Raw genomic sequence first — 24,563 nt, 5'->3', positions numbered from 1 at the left:
CCACCAGATGGCTAACACTTTTTTTTTTTTTTTTGTATTTTTAGTAGAAACAGGGTGTCACTGTGTTAGCCAGGATGGTCTCAATCTTCTGACCTCGTGATCCACCCACCTCGGCCTCCCAAAGTGTTGGGATTACAGGCGTGAGCCACTGCGCCTGGCCAGAGATGGCTAACATTTAAAAGGCTGACAACACCAAATATTGGAGAGAATGTGGAGCAACTGCATTGCTCATGTATTATTTAGAAAATGAATCATGGCTGGGCACAGTGGCTCATGCCCACAGTCCCAGCACTTTGGGAGGCTAAGGCTAGAGGATCTCTTGAGCCCAGGAGTTAAAGACCAGTTTGAGCAACTTAGTGGGACCCTGTCTCTACAAAAAAGGAAACAGTAGCGGGGGATGGCAGTGCACTCCTACAGTCCTAGCTAATCATGAGACTGAAGTGGAAGGATCCCCTGAGCCCAGGAGGTCAAGGCTACAGTGAGCTCGATACAAAATTAGCAGGGCATGGTGGTGCGCGCCTGTAGTACCAGCTACTCAGCTACTCAGGAGGCTGAGGCAGAAGAATCGAAGAAGAATCGAATGAACCGGGAGGCGGAGGTTGCAGTGAGCCGAGATCGCGCCACTGCACTGCAGCCTGGGTAACAGAGTGAGACTCAGTCTCAAAAAAAAAGAATAGATCTATTGTTTGGATGCTTCTGAGTTCAGACTCTTGAATAAAAGGTTTACTGTAGGTATCGTGGCTGGAGCGCAGTCTCCATGAGGAATCAGGTGGAGGGGGGATGGTCTGGAAGAAGACGGTGCTATTGTCTGAACAGTCCCTCCTTTTGTTGGGAAACACTCTCCCCTGGCCCTGTGTGGTTCTGATGGGACTGCTGATCAAAGTACTCTGAATGGTTGGCCCACCTGCATTTCTCCAATATAAGCTAAAGGAAAAGGACCCTTTTCAGCTTGGGGGTGGCAGCAGTGAGGAAGAGGGAGTGTTTAGTTGAGAAATGGGGGCCTTGGAGCTCTGGTGCCCAAGCTGAGGCCTCTTTTTCTCCAAACATGTAGACATTCAACTCTGAACCAGTTTACATTAATAGCCCACAAACACCACCATTTAAGCACTCCGAACAAAGATCCTCCAAACTGCAGAAATTGGAGTCTGGCCCACGGGCTTCATTAGCACACTATTTAAATGCAGAAGTGATATCTTTATTTAACGTATTGTCCCTGGACTCCTTTCTTTCCCCATCTCCTGCTGCCAAGAATTGCTGCGGGGACAACTGCTACTGGGCCATCCAATGGTGTTGGCTGATTTTTGCCTGGAAGAGCTCTTTTTGCTAGGTCCTTGCCTACACCGGGCAGGAGAAAGGGGTGCCACAAAGACAGCACAGTTAGTCCCTGGGCACAGTGCTAGCCCAGAGGCTGTCTGGGAAGGGGGAAGCTTTCAGAAGCTGTGGACTCCCTCAGGGCCGCCCCAGCCCCAGGAGAGGTGTGTCCCAGGGCAGCAGCTTGTGGCCAATTCTGGGAGTCCTCCTGAGACTGTCAGTCATATGGAAATAAAGTCACCCCTCTGGGACCAAAGCCCATCAGAACACATAGAATGTACACAGCCCTGTCCAGGAGGGCAAGGTCACATTCTGGATTGCACAGAGCACCAGGAAGATCCAGCTTTGAATCCCAGCCTCAGTTCATGCAAATGTGTATGATGAGGCCAGGCACGGTGGCTCCATCTGTAATCCCAGCACTTTGGGAGGCCAAGGCAGGCAGATCACCTGAGGTCAGGATTTTGAGACCAGCCTGACCAACATGGTGAAACTGTGTCTCTACTAAAAATACAAAAATTAGCTGGGTGTGGCAGTGCTCGCCTGTAGTCCCAGCTACTCAGGAGGCTGAGGCAGGAGAATGGCTTGAACCTGGGAGGCGGAGGTTGCAGTGAACCGAGATCATGCCACTGCACTTCACCCTGGGCGACAGAGGGAGACTCAGTCTCAAAAAAAAAAAGTGTTTGATGATATTAACCGTCTGTAACTACGGGTTCCATATCTGTGAATTTAACCAACTGTGGATTAAAAATTCTCAGAAGGCTGGGCGCAGTGGCTCACGCCTGTAATCCTAGCACTTTGGGAGGCCGAGGTGGGTGGATCACCTGAGGTCAGGAGTTTGAAACCAGCCTGGCCAACATGGTGAAACCCCATCTCTATTAAAAATACAAAAACTAGCCAGGCGTGGTGGCAGGTGCCTGTAATCCCAGCTAGTCAGGAGGCTGAGGCAGAAGAATCGCTTGAACCTGGGAGGCGGAGGTTACAGTAAGCTAAGATCATGCCACTGCACTCAAGCCTGGGCAACAAGAGTGAAACTCTGTCTCCAGAAAAAAAAAAATTTTTGTTTTCAGAAAAAAAGAAAAGGTTGGTTGTGTCTGTACTGAACAGATACAGACTTTTTTCCTTGTCCTCGTTCTCTAAACAATGCAATATAATGACTATTTATATAGCATTTACATTGTATTAAATATAAGTAATCTAGAGATGATTCAAAGTATAGGGGAGAATATGCATATGTTATATACAAAGTACTATGCTTTTTTTTTTTTTTTTGAGATGGAGTCTCATTCTGTCACTCAGGCTGGAGTGCAGTGACACGATCTCGGCTCACTGCAATCTCCGCCTCGCAGTTTCAAGCGATTCTCCTGCCTCAGCCTCCCGAATAGCTGGGACTACAGGCACGTGCCACCAGGCCCAGCTAATTTTTTTGTATTTTTTGTAGAGACAGGGTTTCACTATGTTGGCCATGCTGGTATCAAATTCCTGACCTCAGGTGATTTGCCCACCTTGGCCCCTCAAAATGCTGGGATTACAGGCATGAGCTGCCACACCTGTCCTATGCCATTTTATTTAAAGGACTTGAGCCTCTGTGAATTTTGGTATCCTCGGGGGTCCTGGAACAAACCCCCATGGATACAGAGGGATTATTCTATCTATCTCAAGGACTGCCTGGAGCACCTGATACATCATGTATATGAAGGTAGTTTGTAAAGGGTACTAAATTACTTGCCATTTACCACCAAGAAATCAGGGCCACACAGAGAGCAAAGTCTAGGTCTCATACTTTTTAAAAACATTGTGATGAAAAAATACAACAAAATTTACCATCTTAACCAAGTGTTAAATATATTAAGTATGTTCATATTGTTGTCAAACGGATCTCCAGGACTTGTTTAAAATTATTATTTTTAATAGAGATGGGGTCTTGCTATGATGCCCAGGCTAGTCTTGAGCTCCTGGGCTCAAGCAGTCTGCTCGCCTTGGCCTCCCAAAGTGCTGCAATTACAGGCAGGAGCCACCTCATTTGGCCCAAAATCTCCAGAACTTTTTCATCTTGCAAAACTGAAACTCTGTATCATCAATCTTCTTTTTGTCTCTATGGATTTGCCTATTCTGGACATTTCATATAAATGGAATCATATGACATGTGACCTTTGTACCTGTATTCTTTCATTTAGTATGTTTTCAAGGTTGATCCACATTGTAACATGTATCAGTTCTTTGTATGTTTTTTTTTTTTACTTGTTTTTTTTTGTTGTTTGTTTGTTTTTAGATGAAGTCTCACTCTGTCTGCCCAGACTGGAGTGCAGTGGCACACTCGCGGCTCACTGCAACCACCACTTCCCAGGCTCAAGCAATTCTCCTGCCTCAGCCACCGGAGTAGCTGGGATTACAGGCGTGTGACACCACGCCTGGCTAATTTTTATATTTTTAGTGGAAACGGGGTTTCACCACATTGGCCAGGCTGGTCTCGAACTGCTGACCTCAAGTGATCCACCCACCTTGGCCTACCAAAGTGCTGGGATTACAGGCGTAAGCCACCATGCTGGCCTCTTTGCATCTTTTTTTTTTTTTTTTTTTTTTGAGATGGAGTCTCACTGTGTTGCCCAGGCTGGAGTGCAGTGATGTGATCTTGGCTTACCACAACCTCCACCTCCTGGGTTCAAGCGAATCTCCTGCCTCAGCCTCCCAGGTAGCTGGGACTACAGGCGCATGCTACCATGCCTGGCTAATTTTTGTATTTTTAGTAGAGACAGGGTTTCACCATGTTGGTCAGGCTGGTCTCGAACTCCTGACCTTGTGATCTGCTCGCTTCAGCCTCCCAAAATGCTAGGATTACAGGTGTAAGCCACTGCGCCCGGTGCTTTGTAGCTTTTTGTAGGTAAGTAATATTCCATTGTATGGATATATCACATTGTGATTATCCAGTAAGTCAACAGTTGATGGATATTTGGGTTGTTTTTGCCTTTTGGCCACTGTAAATAACGCTGTGAACATTCATGTAAAATAATTGTTTGAGTTTCTGTTATCAGTTCTTTTGGGTATATACCTGGGAGTGGAACCACTGGTTCATGGCAATTCTATGTTTAACTTTTTGAGGAACTGCCATATTGTTTTCCACAGTGGCTGCAGCATTTTTCATTCCTACCAGCAATGTCTGAGGGCTCTGATTTTTCCACATGCTCAATAACACTTATTTTCCATTTTAAAAAATTATAGTCACCCTAGTGGGTATGAAGTGGTATCTTCTTGTGATTTCCCCCATGGTTTCTTTTCCATTTATTTTGACACATTTTTTTGACTTTCAAACACACCTTGATTACAATTATTTATGTAAAAAAACTATTTTTCTGATGAATGATAGTCCAAAATTAAGCATGTGTTTGTGTTCATGCCTACATATAGGAGTGCTATCAGCCCCTAAACATCTAAATGACAGGATACAGATTTGGGATGGTGGGAGGCCTATCTTTACACCTTCAAGGAAGCAGATTGGGCTGCTGGAAAGATCTTGGCTTGGAAGTTGAGAGGCCTAGGCCTCTATCTTCTGACACTGGTGGAATTATTAATATTTTGTTCTTATATTATTTTCAAAATTTTATTATTCTTTTTTATAAATGGTGTCTCACTCTGTTGCCAGACTAGACTGTTGTGGCCCAGTCATTGCTCACTGTAACCGCAAACTCCTGGACTCAAGCAATCTTCCCACCTCAGCCTCCCAAGTAGCTGGGATTACAAGCATGCGCCACTATGCCCCCCTTATTTTTGTATTTTTAGTGGAGACGGGGTTTCGCCATGTTGGTCTCGAACTCCTGACCTCAGGTGATCCGCCCACCTTGGCCTCCCAAAGTGCTGGGATTACAGGCGTGAGCCACCATGCCTGGCACCCCCCTACACTAATTTTTAAATTTTTTATAGAGACAGGGTTTCACCATGTTGCCCAGGCTGGTCTCAAACCCCTGCCTTGGATTCCCAAAGTGCTGAGATTACAGCCATGAGGCACTGCGGCCAGCCTCTTCCCCTTTTTTTCAGCACACCAGTCTTATTGCCTTAAGCCCCACCCTTGTAACCTCATTTAACCATAATTACCTCTTTAAAGAGGGCCAGTCTCCAGATACATTCACATTGGGAGTTAGGGCTTCAAAATATAAATTTTAAGGGGCCATCGTTCAGTTCCTCTGAGCTTTGACTTTATCATCATTATAAGGAGAATTGAAACCAACTTGAGAATTTATTGGAAACTGAAAAGTAACATCTCAGCCCTCTACCATGCCACTAATTGGCTAATTGAGCCAGTGGAGACAATGAGTTATGGCAGAAAAAGCTGTGTCCTCAGGGCCAAAGAGGATGGCTTTCAGCTTGGAGAATAGCACCAAAGTCCTGTTATTTCTCTGGCCAAGGGGGTTATTATGAGGATCAAAAGAGAAAAAGCATTTGAAAGTATGTTAAAATTACAAAGCACTATAAAAAGCAAGCCATTATTACTATTGCTTTTCTTGTCCTTAGGATGCAATCTCAGCTAAGCCACGTAGTTATTAATTTTGTCACTCACTGCCACCTCCTTGAGTGCTTGCTTCACTTACACCATTTGCCACTGAATAAGTAATGATTTGGCTTTTCTGCGAGTGGCAGAAAACCCCAGTTAACAGTTGTTTAACAAGATGACAAATTGAAGCATAAGCAATCTGCTCCCAGAAGTTTTCAGGAACCAGTCCTTATGGTCCAATGTGGTGGCATCAGCATTCCCAGCATCCAGGATGCAAGAAGGGACAATGAAATTAGCCGGGTGTGGTGGCAGGTACCTGTAGTCCCAGCTACTCGGGAGGCTGAGGCAGGAGAATGGTGTGAACCCAGGAGGTGGAGCTTGCAGTGAGCCGAGATCGCGCCACTGCACTCCAGCCTGGGTGACTGAGCGAGACTCCATCTCTAAAAAAAAAATAAAAAAAAGAAGGGACAATGAGGAAGAGAAAAGAGATGGGTTGTGAGCCACATGGACTTTGCACCCATCCATCCTATTGGTCAGAACTCAGCCATATGGCCACACATGGCTGCCAGGGAGGTCAGCGAATATAATGTTTACTCTGGGTGCCTGTGTGCTCCAATAAATAAATAAATAAATATATATATATATATATTTTTTTTTTTTTGAGACAGTGTTTCACTCTGTTGCCCGGGCTGAAGTGCAGTGGTGTGATCTTGGCTCACTGCAACCTCTGCCTCTCCTGGGTTCAAGTGATTCACCTGCCTCAGCCTCCCGAGTAACTGGGATTACAAGCACGTGCCACCATGCCCAGTTAATTTTTTGTATTTTTAGCAGAGATGGGGTTTCGCCATGTTGGCCAGACTGGTCTCGAACTCCTGACCTAAAGTGATCTGCCTTCCTTGGCCTCCCGAAGTTCTGGGATTACAGGCGTGAGCCACCATGCCCAGCTGCCACTAAAATTTTATTAATGGGAACCATGAGAAAAATATTCTGGAAACTAAGGAGTCTCTGCTCCTGAAATACTCTGGGCTTTGGCAGTTACATGAATCAATCAACAAGAAGATGTTGAATAAGGCAAGAAATAGAGTAGGAAATACTTTGATGGGTATAGTTCCATATTTAAAAAACTGATTTTAATATCTTGTTTCAGAGTTTGCAGGTTCCAAGTTGAGCTGAAACAGATATGAGTGCATATGAGTGCATATGACTATGAAGGTATTACTGTGATAGAATAAAAGAGGAATGTTGGAAACCATCAACTCAGTTCTGCAGGAAGCCTCCTAAATCAGTTTCTCCTGATTAACTCAGGGTGTCCCGTGTTTTGAAATTTGTACCTGTGGGATTAGAATTTGTGGACATGTTTGAGTGATGGCACAGAGAGGCCAATGTCATTGAAAGATGGCTTTTATCTGAGAGATTTCCTGAAAGAAGGGGGCATACCCTGCCACACAGGGCCACAGGAGAAGCTCCAGGTTTTGGTCAGGAGACGGAAGTGGGAGCGAGGGGAAAGCCGAAGCCAGGGCATGTACTGGAGTTTCCTCGGGAAAGGCCAGGCCAGGCAGAGTCAACAGCTTAGGGTTGGATATCTTAAATAATTCCAGAGGGTTTGGGTCTGTAGCAGTGGCCTCTAGTTGCCTGGTCCTGAGGCAGGAGAATAGGGTCTGGAGTCAGGGAACCCAAGGCCGATTAATGCTGACTGCCTAGCACTAAATCAAAAGGAAAACTCCAACTTTCCACACCTAAGTAACAAAAGCACCAGAGGCTACTGCAAACCCCTCCCCCTTTTCTGCTGGGCAGATGGAAAATTCAAAGTATCAGATGTGGCCGGGAGCTCATGCCTGTAATCCCAGCACTTTGGGAGGCCGAGGTGGGTGGATCACCTGAGGTCAGGAGTTGGAGACCAGCCTGGCCAACATGGTGAAACCCCGTCTCTACTAAAAACACAAAAATTAGCTGGGCGTGGTGGCAGGTGCCTGTAATCCCAGCTACTCAGGAGGCTAAGGCAGGAGAATCGCTTGAACCCGGGAGGCGGAGGTTGCAGTGAGCCGAGATCATGCCATTGCACTCCAGCCCGGGGTACAAGAGCGAGACTTCTGTCTCAAAAAAAAAAAAATAGGATACAACCAGAGCTAGATCACATGGTATTTCCATTGCCAAGTACAGTGCTTCATCATCAACCAACAAAGATTAGTGGCTTCTCTGTCTAGAGCAGTGATTTCCAAACTGTTTTTTAGGCAGGGAGACAGCATTGTATGACTTTAAGAAAATAGGCTTTACCAGGAGTGGTGACTCATGCCTGTAATCACAGCTACCGGGAGGCTGATGCACGCTTGGGCTCAGGAGTTCGAGACCAGCCTGAGCAACACAGGGAGATTCCATCTAAAAAAGAGAAAGAAATTAAAAGAAAAGAAAACTGGCTTTGGAGTCAGGCCTGAGGTTAGTTTTGCTTGCAATCATGTGACTTGAGGAAAAACACAGATTGAGCATCCCTTATCTGAAATGCTTGAAACCAGAAGTGTCTCAGATTTTAGAGATTTTTTTGGATTTTAGAATATTTCCATTATACCACTTGAGCGTCATTAATCCAAAATACAAAATGCTCCAATGAGCATTTCCTTTGAGCATTGTCAGTCTCAAAAAGTTTCAAATTTTAAAGCATTTCAAATTTCCAATCTTCAGATTAGGAATATCCAAGTTGTACTATCTCTAAAGCTCCACTTCTTTACTGTAGAATGGGCAGAGTAGTAATATCTACATAGAACAACTGTGAGAATTAGATAAGATAATTTGTGTCACCGCCCCCAGCATTGAGGGGCCTGTGTGTTGTCATGGATCTCTGCTGCATTGGTCAAGCCATCTCTTCCTAGAACCTCTCCTAGAAAGTTACACCTCAAAATTGATTAGACTGCATCCACAGAAGACTGCCTCCATCCTAATTGGGCAACTCCATTTTAACAATTGGACTCGAAGTTGGAGCTTACTCACTATGTGACTTCCTCTATCAAGTGTAATTTTTTTAATGTACTTCGGCAATCACGTGTAATTTTTTTTTTTTTAGACAGAGTCTCACTCTTGTTACCCAGGCTGGAGTGCAATGGTGTGATCTCGGCTCACTGCAACCTCCACCTTCCAGGTTCAAGCGATTCTCCTGCCTCAGCCTCCTGAGTAGTTGGGATTACAGGTGCCCGCCATCATGCCTGGCTAATTTTTGTATTTTTAGTAGAGATAGGGTTTCACCATGTTGGCCAGGCTGGTCTCGAACTCCTGACCTCAGGTGATCTGCCCGCTTCAGCCTCCCAAAGTGCTGGGATTACAGGCGTGAGCTGTGTCCGGCCTCTGTGAGATTTTTATTCTTCCCCATTTAGCATTTTGATAAAGAAAAACACTTTGTAAGGCAATAAGCTGTGTGATTCATGAAATCATACTTTTGACCATCTCTTTATTTTAACCATATGAAACAGTTGTTACTGTTGATATTACTATTAATTTTGAGACAGGGTCTTGCTCTGTCATGCAGGCTGGAGTACAGTGGTATGATCACAGCTCACTGCAGCCTCAACCTCCTGGACTCAAGCAATCCTCTCACCTCAGCCTCCCACATAACTGGGACCGCAGGCATGTGCCACCACACCTGGCTAATGTTTTTCATTTTTTTCATAGGGGCGAGGTCTTGCTATGTTGCCCAGGTTGGTATTATTGATATTAGTAGTAGTAGTGGTAGCAGTAGCATGTTTACACAATGACCTAGAAGTATATGAAAATGGATCATTTATTTATTCAGCCCTTATTATTTGATAGCCTCTTGGCACCAGAGATATATAAGTGAAAAAACAGAGGTTCCTGCTCTCCAGTGCATGGAGTTCACATCTGATATGGTTTGGCTGTGTCCCCACCCTAATCTCATCTTGAATTCCCATGTGTTGTGGGAGGGACCTGGTGGGAGGTAATTGAATCATGGGGGCAAGTCTTCCCCTGCTGTTCTTGTGATAATGAATAAGTCTCATGAGATCTGATGGTTGTATAAAGAGGAGTTCCCCTGCACAAGCTCTCTTTTCCTGCTGTCATCCATGTAAGCCGTGATTTGCTCCTCCTTGCCTTCTGACATGATTCCCCAGTCACTTGCAACTGTAAGTCCATTAAACCTCTTTGTTTTGTAAATTGCCCAGTCTCAGGTATGCCTTTATCAGCAGCGTGAATACAGACTAATACAACATCCTAGTGGGGGAGACAGTAAATAAACACATGAATAAGTAAAATGGGATTAGGGCCGTGTGCAGTGGTGCACACCTGTAGTCCCAGCTACTCGGAAAATCTCTTGAGCCTAGGAGTTTGAAGCCAGCCTGGGCAACATAGTGAGACACCCGTCTCAAAAACAAAAACAAAACCAAAAAAAAGCAGCTCTTTGTAGTAGTATGTGCTCATGCTCTTAAACAGAATATTCCTGAAAGTCCACTTAAGCTGAATTAGGCCTATTCCTGGGAAAACTACTTAATCACCTTCTTCGCCACTAAGGCCAAAAGCTCCAAGTCAGACTGCAATAAAGACTGGTTTAATCAGAGGACTCCTGAGTTTATTTTTCTCCTGAACTGAGGTTCTTTGGCAGAAGACTTGGGAAACTCTTATACCTCACAGGCTGGGAACTTCTGAGCTCAGAGCCTTGGGAAAACATAAAGAAGCACAGTTGGCCGTTGAGAGCTTAAAGGGATACTTCCGGAGACCTTCATAATGCTACAAGTGTGTACATCTCCCCTCTAGCAAAGCAGTTCCCTATAAAATGTCATTATGCGTTGGCTGGAACAGTTGCTGAAATGTCATTTAGCACAGTTTTGTTGTTGTTGTTGTTATTGTTTTAACTCTTTTGCTAAATAGCACCTAAGATCAGCTAGTTATATACTACTAAGCTGTTGTTTCTCACCGGTGGTATTGAAAGGTAGTCTAGCTAGGCCACTGGACTTTCACAACAATCAATAAGCATTTGTCGGTCAGGCAAGGTGGCTCACACCTGTAATCCCAGCTTTTTGGAGGCTGAGGCGGGAGGATGGCTGGAGCCCAAGAGTTTGGGACCAGCCTGGGCAACGTACTGAGACCCCATCTCCACAAGAAATAAAAAAATTAGCTGGGCATGGTGGTGCATGCCTATAGTACCAGCTACTCAGGAGGCTGAGGTGGGAGGATTGCTTGAGCCCCAGAAGTCTAGGCTGCAGCCAGCCGTGATTACACCACTGTACTCCAGCCTGGGTGACAGAGCAAGACCTTGTCTCAAACAAACAAACGAACAATTTTGTATCCCTTGGTTAAAAAAAATTTCATATCCCCTGGATTCCCACGTGCACACACAAGTGAGACGTGTTCTCTGCTAACTCCACCGGCTGCGGATCTCTAACCCTTTAGTATGCATTTGGAGAAGTATAAGCTATAGCCACACCGACTTAGTTTCATGTTCTAGCTCAGCTCCTACCAATTGTGTGATCTCAGACAAGTAAACTAATCTCTCCAGACTTGTATTTCCTCTTATGAAATGGGGATGATTGACCCAGTGAAGGCAAATTATCCAAAAACTTGGATATAAGCTGAAAGGACTCCTGCATAACTTTCAATATCATGCCGGAGCATAGCTAGCCCGGAGCCCGCCCAAGGATTATTTAATACTGGGAGATTTCAATATCATACTGGACCATATCTAGCCCAGAGCCCGCCCAAGGATTATTTAATATTGGGAGATTTCAATATCATACTGGAGCATATCTAGCCCAGAGCTCACCCAAGGATTATTTAATACTGGGAGATACACTTTTGTTTTCTTGCTATTTACTAATGACGAAGGCTCAGATTCTCTCAAGTTACATGTTAACTAGTAGATTTCCAAGAGTATCCAAGATAACTCAGAAGGTTACCGTTCTATTGCCCATTAGGACATTAACCAATTTTGCCTGTGATTTAGAAAATTTACTCTTGACTGGGCGTGGTGGCTTACGCCTGTAATCCCAGCACTTTGAGAGGCACAGGCAGGCGGATCACCTGAGCCCAGGAGTTTGAGACCAGCCTGGCCAATATGGTGAAACCCCGTCTCTACTAAAAATACAAAAATTAGCTGAGTGTGGTGGCGCATGCCTGTAGTTCCAGCTACTCAGGAGGCTAAGGCAGGAGAATCACTTGAACCCAGGAGGTGGAGGTTGCAGTGAGCCAAGATTGTGCCACTGCGCTCCAGCCTGGATGACAGAGCGAGACTGTCTCAAAAAAAAAAAAAAAAAAAAAAAAAAGCTTATTTTTGGCTGCCTTTCCTGTCTGACTACACAGACCTCTGTTCTTTGAATTCTCCTTTGAACTAGTTTTACATCCTCCTGGCACCCTTGTGAATTAGTTACATACATAATTGACATGTGTTCCTTCTACATTTGTATGAGAGTCAGGCTTTTATCTTTTTGAAAGTTATACTTTCATAGCCCAAAGCCCTATGTATCATGGGGGGAAAAAAGTAATTAGTGTCACAGAATTCACTGGAGGAAGAGATCTGAAGAGGTCCAAGAAGACTTTCCAGAAAAGATTTTTGTGTATTTTTTTCTGTTTTTGTTTTTGTTTTGAGACAGGGTCTCACTCTGTCACCCAAGCTGGAGTGCAGTGGCGAAATCACCAGAGGTCACTGCAGCCTTGACTTCCTAGGCTCAGGTAATACTCCTGCCTCAGCCTCCCAAGAAGCTAGGACCACAGGTGAGCACCACCATGCCTGGCTAATATTTTTGGATTTTTTGAAGAGACAGGGTTTTGCCATGTTGCCCAGGCTGGTTTCAAACTCCTGGGCTCAAGTTATCTGCCCGCCTTGGCCTCCTGAAGTGCTGGGATTACAGGTGTGAGCCACTGTGCCCAGCCTAGAAAAGATTTTCTATAGAAGTCTTTCTAGAAATAATCTTTTTTTTTTTTGAGACGGAGTTTTGCTCTCATTGCCCAGGTTGGAGTGCAATGGTGCGATCTCGGCTCACTGCAACCTCCACCTCCCAGGTTCAAGCGATTCTCCTGCCTCAGCCTTCCCAAGTAGCTGAGATTATAGGCATGTGCCACCAAGCCTGGCTAATTTTGTGTTTTTGGTAGAGATGGGGTTTCTCCGTGTGGGTCAGGCTGGTCTCAAACTCCCGACCTCAGGTGATTCGCCCACCTCGGCCTCCCAAAGTGCTGGGATTACAGGCGTGAGCCACCGCGCCCGGCCTAGAAAGAATCTTGATGGTTGTGGGAGATAGTTTCAGAAGCGGGGAGGGCCTTTGAGGGCTGGGAGGGCATTTGTGCAGAAGAGGGGCCAAAGAACTGGGGGAAGTAAATTGAACAAGCCAGAAAGCCACGGCCTGGAGAGGATAAGTCATATTTTGAAACTAACCACATGAAAAACCAATAGATAACCTCCCAGCTTCATCAATTGTAAATTATTAAGATGAAAACCAGCAGTTGCTGTATATTTAAATTATATTCATTTTTGTTTTATTCTTTTTTTGTTTGCTTTTTCAACATAGAGGCAGAAGAAATATAGTTGCTTCAATTTACAGTTAAGTTTTGCTTGCATCCACACCAGCCAGCATGGGTGGCCTTTCATGCATTTCGTTTAGAAAGGAAATGAAATGGTACTCTTGGTCATAAAGGTTTTATTATTTTCCTGGGCTCTGCAGAGCAACTCAGAGAGGAAAGCCTGTGTCAATGCAGGAGGGCTTCGGATTACCAGCTAGACTTGTAACATACATTTAAAAAAGTCTTTTCCTGGCTTTGAAATGTTCCTTTAGAACGCATGGATTTTTTTATTCTATAAATTAAAAATGACCAACTATGATACTTGGAATCAGCCAAGCCAATCCATTGCAGAAATCCGTGGTATAGGAAGGCTGTCTGACAATAGTCCTCCCACCTCCTTTTTCACCCTCCTTAGTTGTGCTGCAGGCATCTCTACTATTGCCCACTGCCTTAAAAAAAAATGTGGCCAGGCCCAGTGGCTCACACCTATAATCCCAGCACTTTGAGAGGCCGAGGTGGGCAGATCACCTGAGGTCAGGAGTTTGAGACCAGCTTGGCCAACATGGCGAAACTCCCGTCTCTACTAAAAGTGCAAAAATTAGCTGGGCGTGGTGGCGCACGCTTGTCATCCCAGCTACTCTGGAGGCTGAGGCAAAATAATCGCTTGAACCTGGGAGGCGGAGGTTACGGTGAGCCGAGATCTCGCTACTAAACTCCAGCCTGGACGACAGAGCAAAACTCTGTCTCCAAAAAAAAAAAAACAACAACAACTGAAATGAAACTCTGTACCCATCAAACGATAATTCCCCACTGCCTCCTACTCAAGTCCCTGGCAACCACCATTCCACTCTTTGATTCTATGAATTTGACTATTTTATCATAGATACCACATACAAGCGGAATTGTGCACTCTTTGTCTTTCTGTGTCTACCTTATTTCACTTAGCGTCGTGTCTTCCAGGTTCATCAATGTTGGAGCATGTGTCGGAATTTCCTTCCTTTTTAAGGCTGAATGTTCCATTGTATGTACGCACTACATTTTGTTTATTCATTCATGAATGGAAGAAACAAGGGGCGCTTGAGTTGCTTCTATCCTTTGGCTATTGTGAGTAGTACTACTATGAACATAGGAGTACAAAGATTAGCACATTACTTTTTAAACACTTAAAAAAATGATAGACACTGTCTGAAGACCGAAACATGTTTATTTCTTTTCAGTTTCACAAGGGACTTTTGGAAATATCTTTGTCCAGGTCTAATCCCAATCAAGATTTCTACCCATTTTCTTTTTCTTTTTATTTTTTGAGACGAAGTCTTGCTCTGTCGCCCAGGCTGGAGTGTAGTAGCACAATCTTGGCTCACTGCAACCTCTGCCTCCCAGGTTCAAGCGATTCTCCTGCCTCAGCCTCCCGAGTAGCTGGGATTACAGGCATGTGCCACCATGCCCAGCTAATTTTTTTGTATTTTTGGTAGACAGAGGGTTTCACCATGTTACCCAGGATGGTCTCGATCTCCTGACCTTGTGATCCACCCATTTCAGCCTCCCAAAGCGCAGAGATTACAGGCATGAGCCACCGCGCCAGGCCCATTTTCTTTTATTGAGACAGAGTCTCAATCCATCATCCAGGCTGGAGTGCAGAGGTGCGATCTTGGCTCACTGCAACCTCTGCCTCCTGGGTTCAAGTGATTCTCGTGAGTCAGCCTCTCTAGTAGCTGGGATTATAGGCGTGTGCAACCAGGCCTGGCTAATTTTTTGTATTCTTATTAGACATGGGCTTTCGCCAGATTGGCCAGGTTGGTTTTGAACTCCTGGCCTCATGCGATCCCCCCACCTTGGCCTCCCAAAGTGCTGGGATTACAGGCATGAACTATTGCACCCAGCCTCTACCCATTTTCATGAAGAGCAAAGTCATATAGCTGTGATTAGCATCTCAATATAGCACTTTTATTTACCCAGATCCAATATGCATGGTTATAAATTACTAAGTGATTTGGGGGGCAGCATTTGCAGTCTGGCCATCATATTTCTCAACTTCCCTCTCCCCTTGCTGGTGTCAGACTCAGCCCCTGATCACAAGAGGTAGGCACGTGGTGAAGCTAATGCAATCAGATTACTTTTCCTGGGAATTTGAATAAATCATTGGATAGCAAGATCCCCAACAGAAGTTTCTTACAGGCCTCTGCCACTGTGGTTCCCAGACCTGTCCTGGTTCCTGCTTTTAATTTTGTGAGCTTCTCAGTGTCTTTGAAATAACCTTTTTTGGCTTACATTAATGAGTCAATTTCTATTGCTTTCTATCACAGAACTTCAACTGATACAATTCAAAGGCTGATGCTTGAATTTCTTCAAGAAATATAGGAGGCCAGGCATGGTGGCTCACGCCTGTAATCCCAACACTTTGGGAGGCCAAGGCAGGTGGATCACTTGAGGTCAGGAGTTCAAGACCAGGCTGGCCAACATGGCGAAACACTGCCTCTACTAAAAATACAAAAATTAGCCTGGTAGGGTGGCACGCACCTGTAATTCTAGCTCCTCGGCAGGCTGAGGCAGAAGAATTGCTTGAACCCGGGAGGTGGAGGTTGCAGTGAGCCAAGATCACACCACTGCACTCTAGCCTGGGCGACAGAGCAAGACTTCATCTCAAAAAAAAAAAAAATATATATATATATATGTGTGTGTGTATGTATATATATATGTATATATGTGTGTGTATATATATGTGCGTATATATATGTGTGTATGTATATATATATATATGTGTATATATATATGAATATCTGGCCGGGCATGGTGTCTCATGCTTGTAATCCTAGCACTTTGGGAGGCCGAGGCGGGTGGATCACCTGAGGTCAGGAGTTAGAGACCAGCCTGGCCAACATGGCGAAACCCCAGCTCTACTAAAAATACCAAAATTTGTCAGGCGTGGTGGCACATGCCTGTAGTCCCAGATACTTGGGAGGCTGAGGCTGAGGCTGAGGCTACTCAGGAGGCAACCTCTGCTACCCGCTTGAACCCAGGTAGCAGAAGTTGCACCGAGCCGAGATCATGCCAGTTCACTCTAGCCTGGGTGAAAGACTGAAACTCTGCCTCAAAAAAAAAAAAAAAAAGAAATATAAACATATCGTAACACTCATTTGACATAAAAATGATCTATTTTATGATGGTCCATTTCTCTCAGCACATCCTGGCAGCTATTTTAAAAACATGTCATGCCAGAAGATCTGTTCTGTTTCCCTCTGTATCTCCATGTGTCTGTCTTTGCGTCTGTCTGTTCTCTCTCTCTCAGAGGAGGAGGAGAAAGGAGAATTCAAGAAGGAAGGAGAAGAGAGACATGTTATAGAGTGGAATCCTCAATCGTATAAAAATGTGGAAACGTCCAAAAGGTGTCTATTTTTGCTCCTAAAGCAAAATACTTTTTTGTACAAGAGCATGTTTCTTTTTATTTTATTTATTTATTTTTTCAGAGACAAGGTCTGGCTCTGTCACCCAGGTTGGAGTGCTGTGGTACGATCATAACTCACTGCAGCCTCAAACTTCTGGGCTCAAGCAATCCTCCCAAGTAGTTGAGACTACAGGAGTGAACCACCACATCCAGCTGATTTTTTTTTTTTACTTTTTATTTATTTATTTATTTTGTAGAGATGGGGTCTCTACACTCTATGTCACCCAGGCTGCTCTCAAACTCCTGGGCTCAAGCGATCCTCCGGCCTTGGCCTCCCAAAGCATTAGGATTACAGGCACGAGCAACTGTGCCCATCTGAAGAGTGTGTTTCTAATTTAGTGCTTGATTTACTGTCTTCAGCTTCTGGCATAGCCTCAAAGTTAAGATTCACTTGAGGCCGGGGGAGATGGCTCATGCTTGTAATCCCAGCACATAGGGAGGCCAAGGCAAGCAGGTGACTTGAGGCCAGGAGTTTGAGACCAGCCTGGCCAACACAGTGAAACTCTGTCTATACTAAAAATACAAAAATTAGCTGGGCATGGTGGCGGGCGCCTGTAGTCCCAGCTACTCGGGAGGCTGTGGCAGAATTGCTTGAACCCGGGAGGTGGAGTTTGCAATGAGCCGAGATCGTGCCACTGCTCTCCAGCCTGGGTGACAGAGTGAGACCCTGTCTCACACACACAAAAACAAATAAATATTCATTTGAGCTGGAAAGTTATTCCCATCAGAGGAAGAATAATTGTGTTTGCATTTTCCATTCTTTGCTTTTCTGTTTTCTTGAGGAAATTCTTCCAGAGTCAGACATTCTCTATGTTCTCTAAAAACTTCTCTTGTTTGAGCCAGAGCTCTGTGAGCTGCTTCTCTTAAAGAGCTGCTCGTGGACGATCTGCCACAAAGAGTTTTAAAATGTGGTATTGGTCTCTTTTTTCTGAACCACATCAAAGAGCACAGATTATTTCCTTTCTGAGAACAAAACTCTTTAATGACAAGAAAGAACAAGAAACTGAGCCGCCAACCAGCCCTATCAGGAAAGACACTGTAACCCTAACAATGACAAATGAGCCACTTCTGCAATCTCTTGTCACTTTTTGAAATTTAAACCAAACACAGTAATCATATCCTCGCATATGTATCTCTAAAATAAAATCGCACTTTGTCACTCTAAAAACTTTTTATAAACCTGGATTAATAATTTAATCCTATCATCAGGTGGGATAATCCTTACCTGTTCCTCGTTTTGGAGGGCAGATAGAACATGATAATTGGAGTTTGCATGATCCATGATTAATGTCTCTGTGTAATCAGGACTTGCAAACTCTGATTGTTCATATCTGATTTGTTGTGAAAAAAAATTAAACCTCATAGGACAATTTAATAATGTCTATCAAATGTTTATCATGGAAGATTTAGCAAAATTACAAGTAGTTAACTAAATAGCGAACTTATAAATATTTAGCAAAATTACAAGTGATCTTATTATTTCACTCAGCAATGGTATTTGTAGGACTTTATCCAACAGCTGTATATACATATGTGCAAAACAATAGATATAAAAGGTGATTTGTTTCAGCATTTCTTGTGAGAGCAAAATATTGAAAACTGTCAGGCCAGGTGTGGTGGCTCACGCCTGTAATCCCAGCACTTTGGGAGGCCGAGGCGGGCAGATCACGAGGTCAGGAGTTCAAGATCAGCCTGGCCAACATAGTGAAACCCCATCTCTACTAAAAAAAAAAAAAATTAGCCAGGCATGGTGGTGCGTGCCTGTAGTCCCAGCTACTCGGGAGGCTGAGGCAGGAGAATTGCTTGAACTTGGGAGGTGGAGGTTCCATTGAGCCGAGATCGTGCCACTGCACTCCAGCTTGGGCAACGGAGTGAGACTTCCTCTCAGAAAAAAAAGAGAACTATCTGATGTCCATAAATGCCATCATACTCTATCACCTGGTGGAATACTATGCAGCTATTAAAAAGAGAGCACTCTTATATATTCCTATGCAAGGATCTATAAGACATATTGTTAAAAAAACAAACAAAAAAAACCAAAAATACAAGCTGCAGAACTGTTTATATGCAGTGGTTCTTGACTTTGGATGCACACTAGAAATCACTAGGGAGGAGCCAAGCTGTCAGGCTGGAGTGCAGTGGTGTGATCATAGTTCACTGCAGTGTCAAACTCCAGGACTCAAGCGATCCTCCTACCTCAGCCTCTGGAGTAGCTGGAACTACAGGTGTGTACCACCATGCTCAGCTAATTTATTTATGTATTTATTTTGTAGAGAAGGGGTCTTGCTTTGTTGCCCAGGCTGGTCTACCTCCCAGAATGCTGACATTACAGGTGTGAGCCACCATGCTCAGCCCTAAAAAGAAATTATTTTTAAATCATGTTTTTCAGGCAGACCCATCTTTCTGTTTAGCCTAGAAATGGAGCTACATCATTCTGGACTGTGGGAGATATAAGAAAGGCAATACTTCTTTTTTTTTTTTTGGTTTGAGACAGAGTCTCGCTCTGTCGCCCAGGCTGGAGTGCAGTGGCACGATCTCTGCTCACTACAACCTCCGCCTCCCGAGTTCAAGCAATTCTGCCACAGCCTCCCGAGTAGCTGGGACTACAGGTGCCTGCCACCACGCCTAGCTAATTTTTGTATTTTTAGTAGAGATGGGGTTTCACCATATTGGCCAGGCTGGTCTCAAACTCCTGACCTTCTGATCCGCCCACCTCGGCCTCCCAAAGTGCTGGGATTACAGGTGTGAGCCACCGTGCTCGGCAAGAAAGGTAATACTTCCTTTCAATTATTCAAAGTAAAATACTTGTCGGTCCATCCATCCATCCATCCATCCGTATGCATGCAATACAAAAGAGATGGGTACAGAATTTTTTGTGTGTTGTTTTGTTTTGTTTTGAGACAGGGTCTCGCTCTGTCGCCAGGCTGGAGTGCAGTGACACCATCTAGGCTCACTGCAGCCTCCGTCTCCTGGGTTTCAGCGATTCTCCTGCCTCAGCTTCCCCAGTAGCTGGGACTACAGGCACGTACCACCATGCCCAGCTAATTTTTGTATTTTTTATTAGAGACAGGGTTTCGCCATTTTGGCCAGGCTGATCTTGAACTCCTGCCCTCAAGTGATACACCAGCCTCGGCCTCCTAACATGCTGGGATTGATTCCAGGCGTGAGCCACTGCACCCAGCCTCATTTTGCTTTCTTAAATACTTGGAATTCCATGCACCAAGAAGATGAAAAAGTGAAAAACTCATGGATGGGAAATTTCTTTTTTTTTTTTTTTGAGACGGAGTCTCGCTCTGTCGCCCAGGCTGGAGTGCAGTGGCACAATCTCCGCTCACTGCAAGCTCCGCCTCCCGGGCTCACGCCATTCTCCTGCCTCAGCGTCCGGAGTAGCTGGGACTACAGGCGCCTGCCACCACGCCCAGAGAATTTTTTGTATTTTTAGTGAAGACGGGGTTTCACCGTGTTAGCCAGGATGGTCTCGATCTCCTGACCTCGTGATCTGCCCGCCTCGGCCTCCCAAAGTGCTGGGATTACAGGCCTGAGCCACCGCGCCCGGCCGGGAAATTTCAAACTTACTGACACCTTGTGTTTTCCTCCCAGGGACAGGTACAAAAGGGTGTGACTGTGGAAAGCGACATACCAACAATAGGCAAGGGGCCCAGGTTGTTTCTTCTGTGAAGGTACCGGTCTGTGGTCTGTTAGGAACTAGCAGCACAGCAGGAGGTGAGCGGCTGGTGAGCTAGCATTATTGCCTGAGCTCCGCCTCCTGTCAGATCAGCGGCAGCATTAGATTCTCATAGGAGCAGGAATCCTATTGTGAACTGTGCATGTGAGGGATCTAGGTTGCGTGCTCTGTATGGGAATCTAATGCCTGATCATCTGAGGTGGAACAGTTTCATCTTCCCCACCCCTGGTCCGTGGAAAAATTGTCTTCCATGAAACCGGTCCCTGGTCCCAAAAAGGTTGAGGACTGCTGCCCTAATTCATCCACTAGAGTTTCACATGCTGACATGATCTCTGTGTTCATAACTATGAATTAGATTTAATTTGTCTTTGGCTCCAGTACAATTTCCTCTTTTCTCTCTTTTTGGTAACTCCCAATTCAGGTGCATCTGCAATGCATTCTCAACAATTCATTTCAATTTAGTAAATGATGGCTGAGTGTCTCCCCATTCAAGGCACTGTGCTAGACACTGGGACAGAAAACTAAATAAGACTTGATTTTGGAGGAGAAGAGACAGCCAGGCAGGTATCTAGAATTCAGTGTGTTGAATATGACAGTGTAAGTGCCTATGCTGCCACAGCCTCCTTCTGTGCAAACAGCCGATTGGTTCCTTATGCAAAGGTCATCCAGCGTAGAAACAAATATGCTGAATCTCCTGAGGAGACAGTGATTAATTTAGGTTAGAGGTCAGTGTGGGACCAACCAAGGTGACGTTGGAATTAATTTGGACTTGAGGAGCGTACAGTTTCATAAGGCAGAGAAACATACTACAAAGAATGAGGTATATTCGTGAGGATTTGGAGCTGTGCCATTCCTTAGAGTATTAAAGTCATGAAAAAAAGGCTGGGCGCAGTGGCTCACGCCTGTAATCCCAGTACTTTGGGAGGCCAAGGCGATCACAAGGTCAGAATTTCGAGACCAGCCTGACCAATATGATGAAACCCTGTCTCTACTAAAAACACAAAAAAAGTAGCCAGCGTGGTGGAATGTGCCTGTAATCCCAGCTACTTGGGAGGCTGAGACAGAAGAATCCTTTGAATCCGGGAGGCAGAGGTTGCAGTGAGCAGAGATTGAGCCATTGCACTCCAGCCTGGGCAACAAGAGTGAAACTCTGTTTCCAAAAAAAAAAAAAAAGACTATCATGCATGGGGTTAGGGATGGGGGTGCAGGAGATGAGGTAGATTGGGGTCGGATTGGGAGGTGAATTTCTGCCTATTCTGATGAAGAGTCATCAGTGCTTTGCAGGCATGGCAGTGGCATTACGGATGTGTTTTGGAAGAAAATTCAGGAACAGGGAAGGGTTGTAGTTTGTAGCTGTCAGATGCAATGAGGCAGATTAAAAGCTAGACAATTTAGGCCAGTGGCGGTGGCTCATGCCTGTAATCCCAGCACTTCAGGAGGCTGAGGTGGTCAGAGTGCTTGAGTTCTGGAGTTCAAAATTAGCCTGGGCAACATTGTGAAACCCTGTCTCTACTAAAAATGTACAAAAATCAGCTAGGCATAGTGGTGCACACCTATAGTCCTAGCTACTCGGGAGGCTGAGGTGGGAGGACCACTTGAGCCTGGGAGGCAAAGGTTGCAGTGAGCCGAGATCACGCCACTGCACACCAGCCTGGATGACAGAGCGAGACCCTGTCTCAAAAAAAAAAAAAAAAAAAAAAAAAAAAAGAATGACCTTCTGTTTTAAGACTGAACTCTATTCCATTGTATGTAAGTTCCACATTGTGTTTCTCCATTCGTCTATCAGTGGACACTTAAGTTGCTTCCACAGTGTAGTTGTTAGAAATGTGGAAGTACAAGTATCTGTTTGAGTCCCTGTATTAGTCCATTTTCACACTGCTATAAAGATACTGCCTGATATATTACCCAAGACTGGGTAATCTATAAACAAAAGAGGCTTAATTGACTCGCAGTTCCCCATGGCTGGGGAAGCCTCAGGAAACCTATGGTCATAGTGGAAGGCAAAGGGGAAGCAGGTACCTTCTTCACAAGGCGGCAGGAGAGAGTGTGAGTGAAGGGAAAGCCCCTTATAATACCATCGAATCTCGTGAGAACTTACTGTCATGAGAACAACATGGGGGAAACCGGTTCCATGATCCAATCACCTCCTACCAGGTCCCTCCCTGGACATGTGGGGACTACAATTCAAGGTGAGATTTGGGTGGGGACCCAGAGCCATGCCATATCAGTGCCTGCTTTCGTTTCTTTTGGGAACATACTCTGAAGCATAATTGCTAGATCATATGGTAATTTTAGGGTTAAGTTTTTGAGGAACGTCATTACTGTTTTCTACAGCAATGGCACCATTTTATGTTCCCACCGGCAATGTACAAGGATTCCAATTTCCCAACATCCTCACCAGTTGTTATTTTCTGTTCTGTTTATTTGGATATTAGCCATCCTAATGAGGGACAGTGAAATTTTACTTACATGAAGGAACTTGTTCTCCAATGATACCCAAGAAAATAAAGGGGACCATTCTGCACTTGGCTGAAGTGAGAATTTTCTCACCTGGAGAGGAGTAGCCCAGGGGCTGTCCACTGGAGATAGGGTGAGCGCCCTCCACTCCATCTTCCCTTCTTGGAAACTTGGAGAATTTCTTGTGTTATTCTTGGGACTGTGATGTGTATAAATAGAATGAGAGGAGGGAAAAAGAAAAGGTTGAGAGCCAGTTCAGAAAGATGCTTGTAATGTATTTTGTTGATCTTACTTTTTCAAACTTGTACAGCTTGATGGCTGTGAGCAAATATTTCCACTAGGAATGTGTTGACATTTCCACCATTCTTCTCTTCTTTTTCTGTTCTGTTTTTTTTCTGCCTAGTCTTTCAGTGTCAATCTTGTCTTAATTTCAGTATGCATTCTGTCCTCATGCATAAATTAGGTATGGTTTTCTGCTCTTTATTCAAAATTGCCTATTTCTATTGTAAATTAAACCAATCATAATTTCCAGTTTACTGCTTTTCTCCAGACATTTTTGCTTTCATTACAAATTCATAAATTAAAAGTCAACTACTCTCACTGCCAAAGATTAAAAAGATAGAAGCCTGTAATTTGGTGGACACCGATCATCAAATATGCATGTTACACTGAAGAACTGGCTTTGCAATTCTGCAGTCCTACTCTTGGGTTGGTGAGGAAGAAGACATGGTTATAGGGGATCCCGAGCTTTCAGCATCTCAGTAGTGCCAGTACAGCTGGAATCCAAGACAAAATGTGAATGCAGGCATCATGAGGCAGAATTTGAGCTGTGCGGTAATCAGCCAGATGATCTGCAACACACAGATGCTAGCTTTTTTTTAGATAACCACCAAAATAGAAACACAAATTTTACACTCAAAGAACTCTCTGGGCCCTTAGTGGAGAAATAGCTGCATCGTGCCAGTTATGAATTCTGTTGTTTTTGGTGGTCACAATTTATCATAGCCCCACTTAACCATGATTTCACTTTCCACAGTTTCAGTTACCTTCCATTAACTAAGGTCCAAAAATATTAAATGGAAAATTCCAGAAATAAGCAATTCATAAGCTTTAAGTTGCACCTGCCATTCTGAGTAGTGTGATGAAGTCTTGCACCTGCGGTGGGATTCCTCCCTTTGTCCAGCATCTCCATGCCATAGATGTCCCCACTCATGAGTCACATCGGAGCCTTCTCAGTTATCACATTGGCTGTCTCTGTATTGCAGTGCTTGGGTTCAAGTCATTCTTATTTCACTTCATGTTGGCTCTGTAGCTCAAGAATACTGATGCTGGCCGGGCAGAGTGGCTCACACCTGTAATCCCAGAACTCTGGGAGGCCGAGGTGGGTGGATCACCTGAGGACAGGAGTTCAAGACAAGCCTGGCCAACATGGTGAAATCCCATCTCTACCAAAAATAGAAAAATTAGCCAGGGATGGTGGTGCATGCCTGTAATCCCAGCTATTTGGGAGGCTGAGGTAGGAGAATCACTTGAGCCCAGAAGGCGGAGGTTGCTGTGAGCTGAGATTGTGCCACTGCACTCCAGCCTGGGACAACAGAGTGAGGCTGAGACACGAGAAATCACTTGAACCTGGTAGGCGGAGGTTGTGGTGAGCCGAGATTGCACCATTGCACTCCAGCCTGGGTAAGAAGAGTGAA

At 44.7% G+C, this 24,563-nt stretch overlaps 1 long non-coding RNA gene and 1 other non-coding gene across 2 annotated transcripts; one reads left to right on the top strand and one right to left on the bottom strand.

Moving 5' to 3' along the window:
- Nucleotides 1–5,520: 5,520 nt before the first annotated feature.
- LOC129018701 (uncharacterized) lies at nucleotides 5,521–23,073 on the bottom strand. Its single transcript, XR_008495416.2, has 3 exons — nucleotides 22,879–23,073; nucleotides 8,069–8,170; nucleotides 5,521–5,699 (listed from the first exon to the last, which is right to left on the bottom strand). It is a non-coding gene; the product is annotated as an uncharacterized LOC129018701 (long non-coding RNA).
- On the top strand, nucleotides 17,927–18,060 carry LOC129019196 (U8 small nucleolar RNA). The gene has a single exon (XR_008495541.1). It is a non-coding gene; the product is annotated as a U8 small nucleolar RNA (small nucleolar RNA).
- Nucleotides 23,074–24,563: the final 1,490 nt, after the last annotated feature.

The sequence above is a fragment of the Pongo pygmaeus genome, chromosome 17, assembly GCF_028885625.2.
Source record: "Pongo pygmaeus isolate AG05252 chromosome 17, NHGRI_mPonPyg2-v2.0_pri, whole genome shotgun sequence".
Lineage (NCBI taxonomy): Eukaryota > Metazoa > Chordata > Mammalia > Primates > Hominidae > Pongo > Pongo pygmaeus.
The sequence above is the reverse complement of the archived record's forward strand: the minus strand, read 5'-3'. Positions and strand labels throughout refer to the sequence as shown.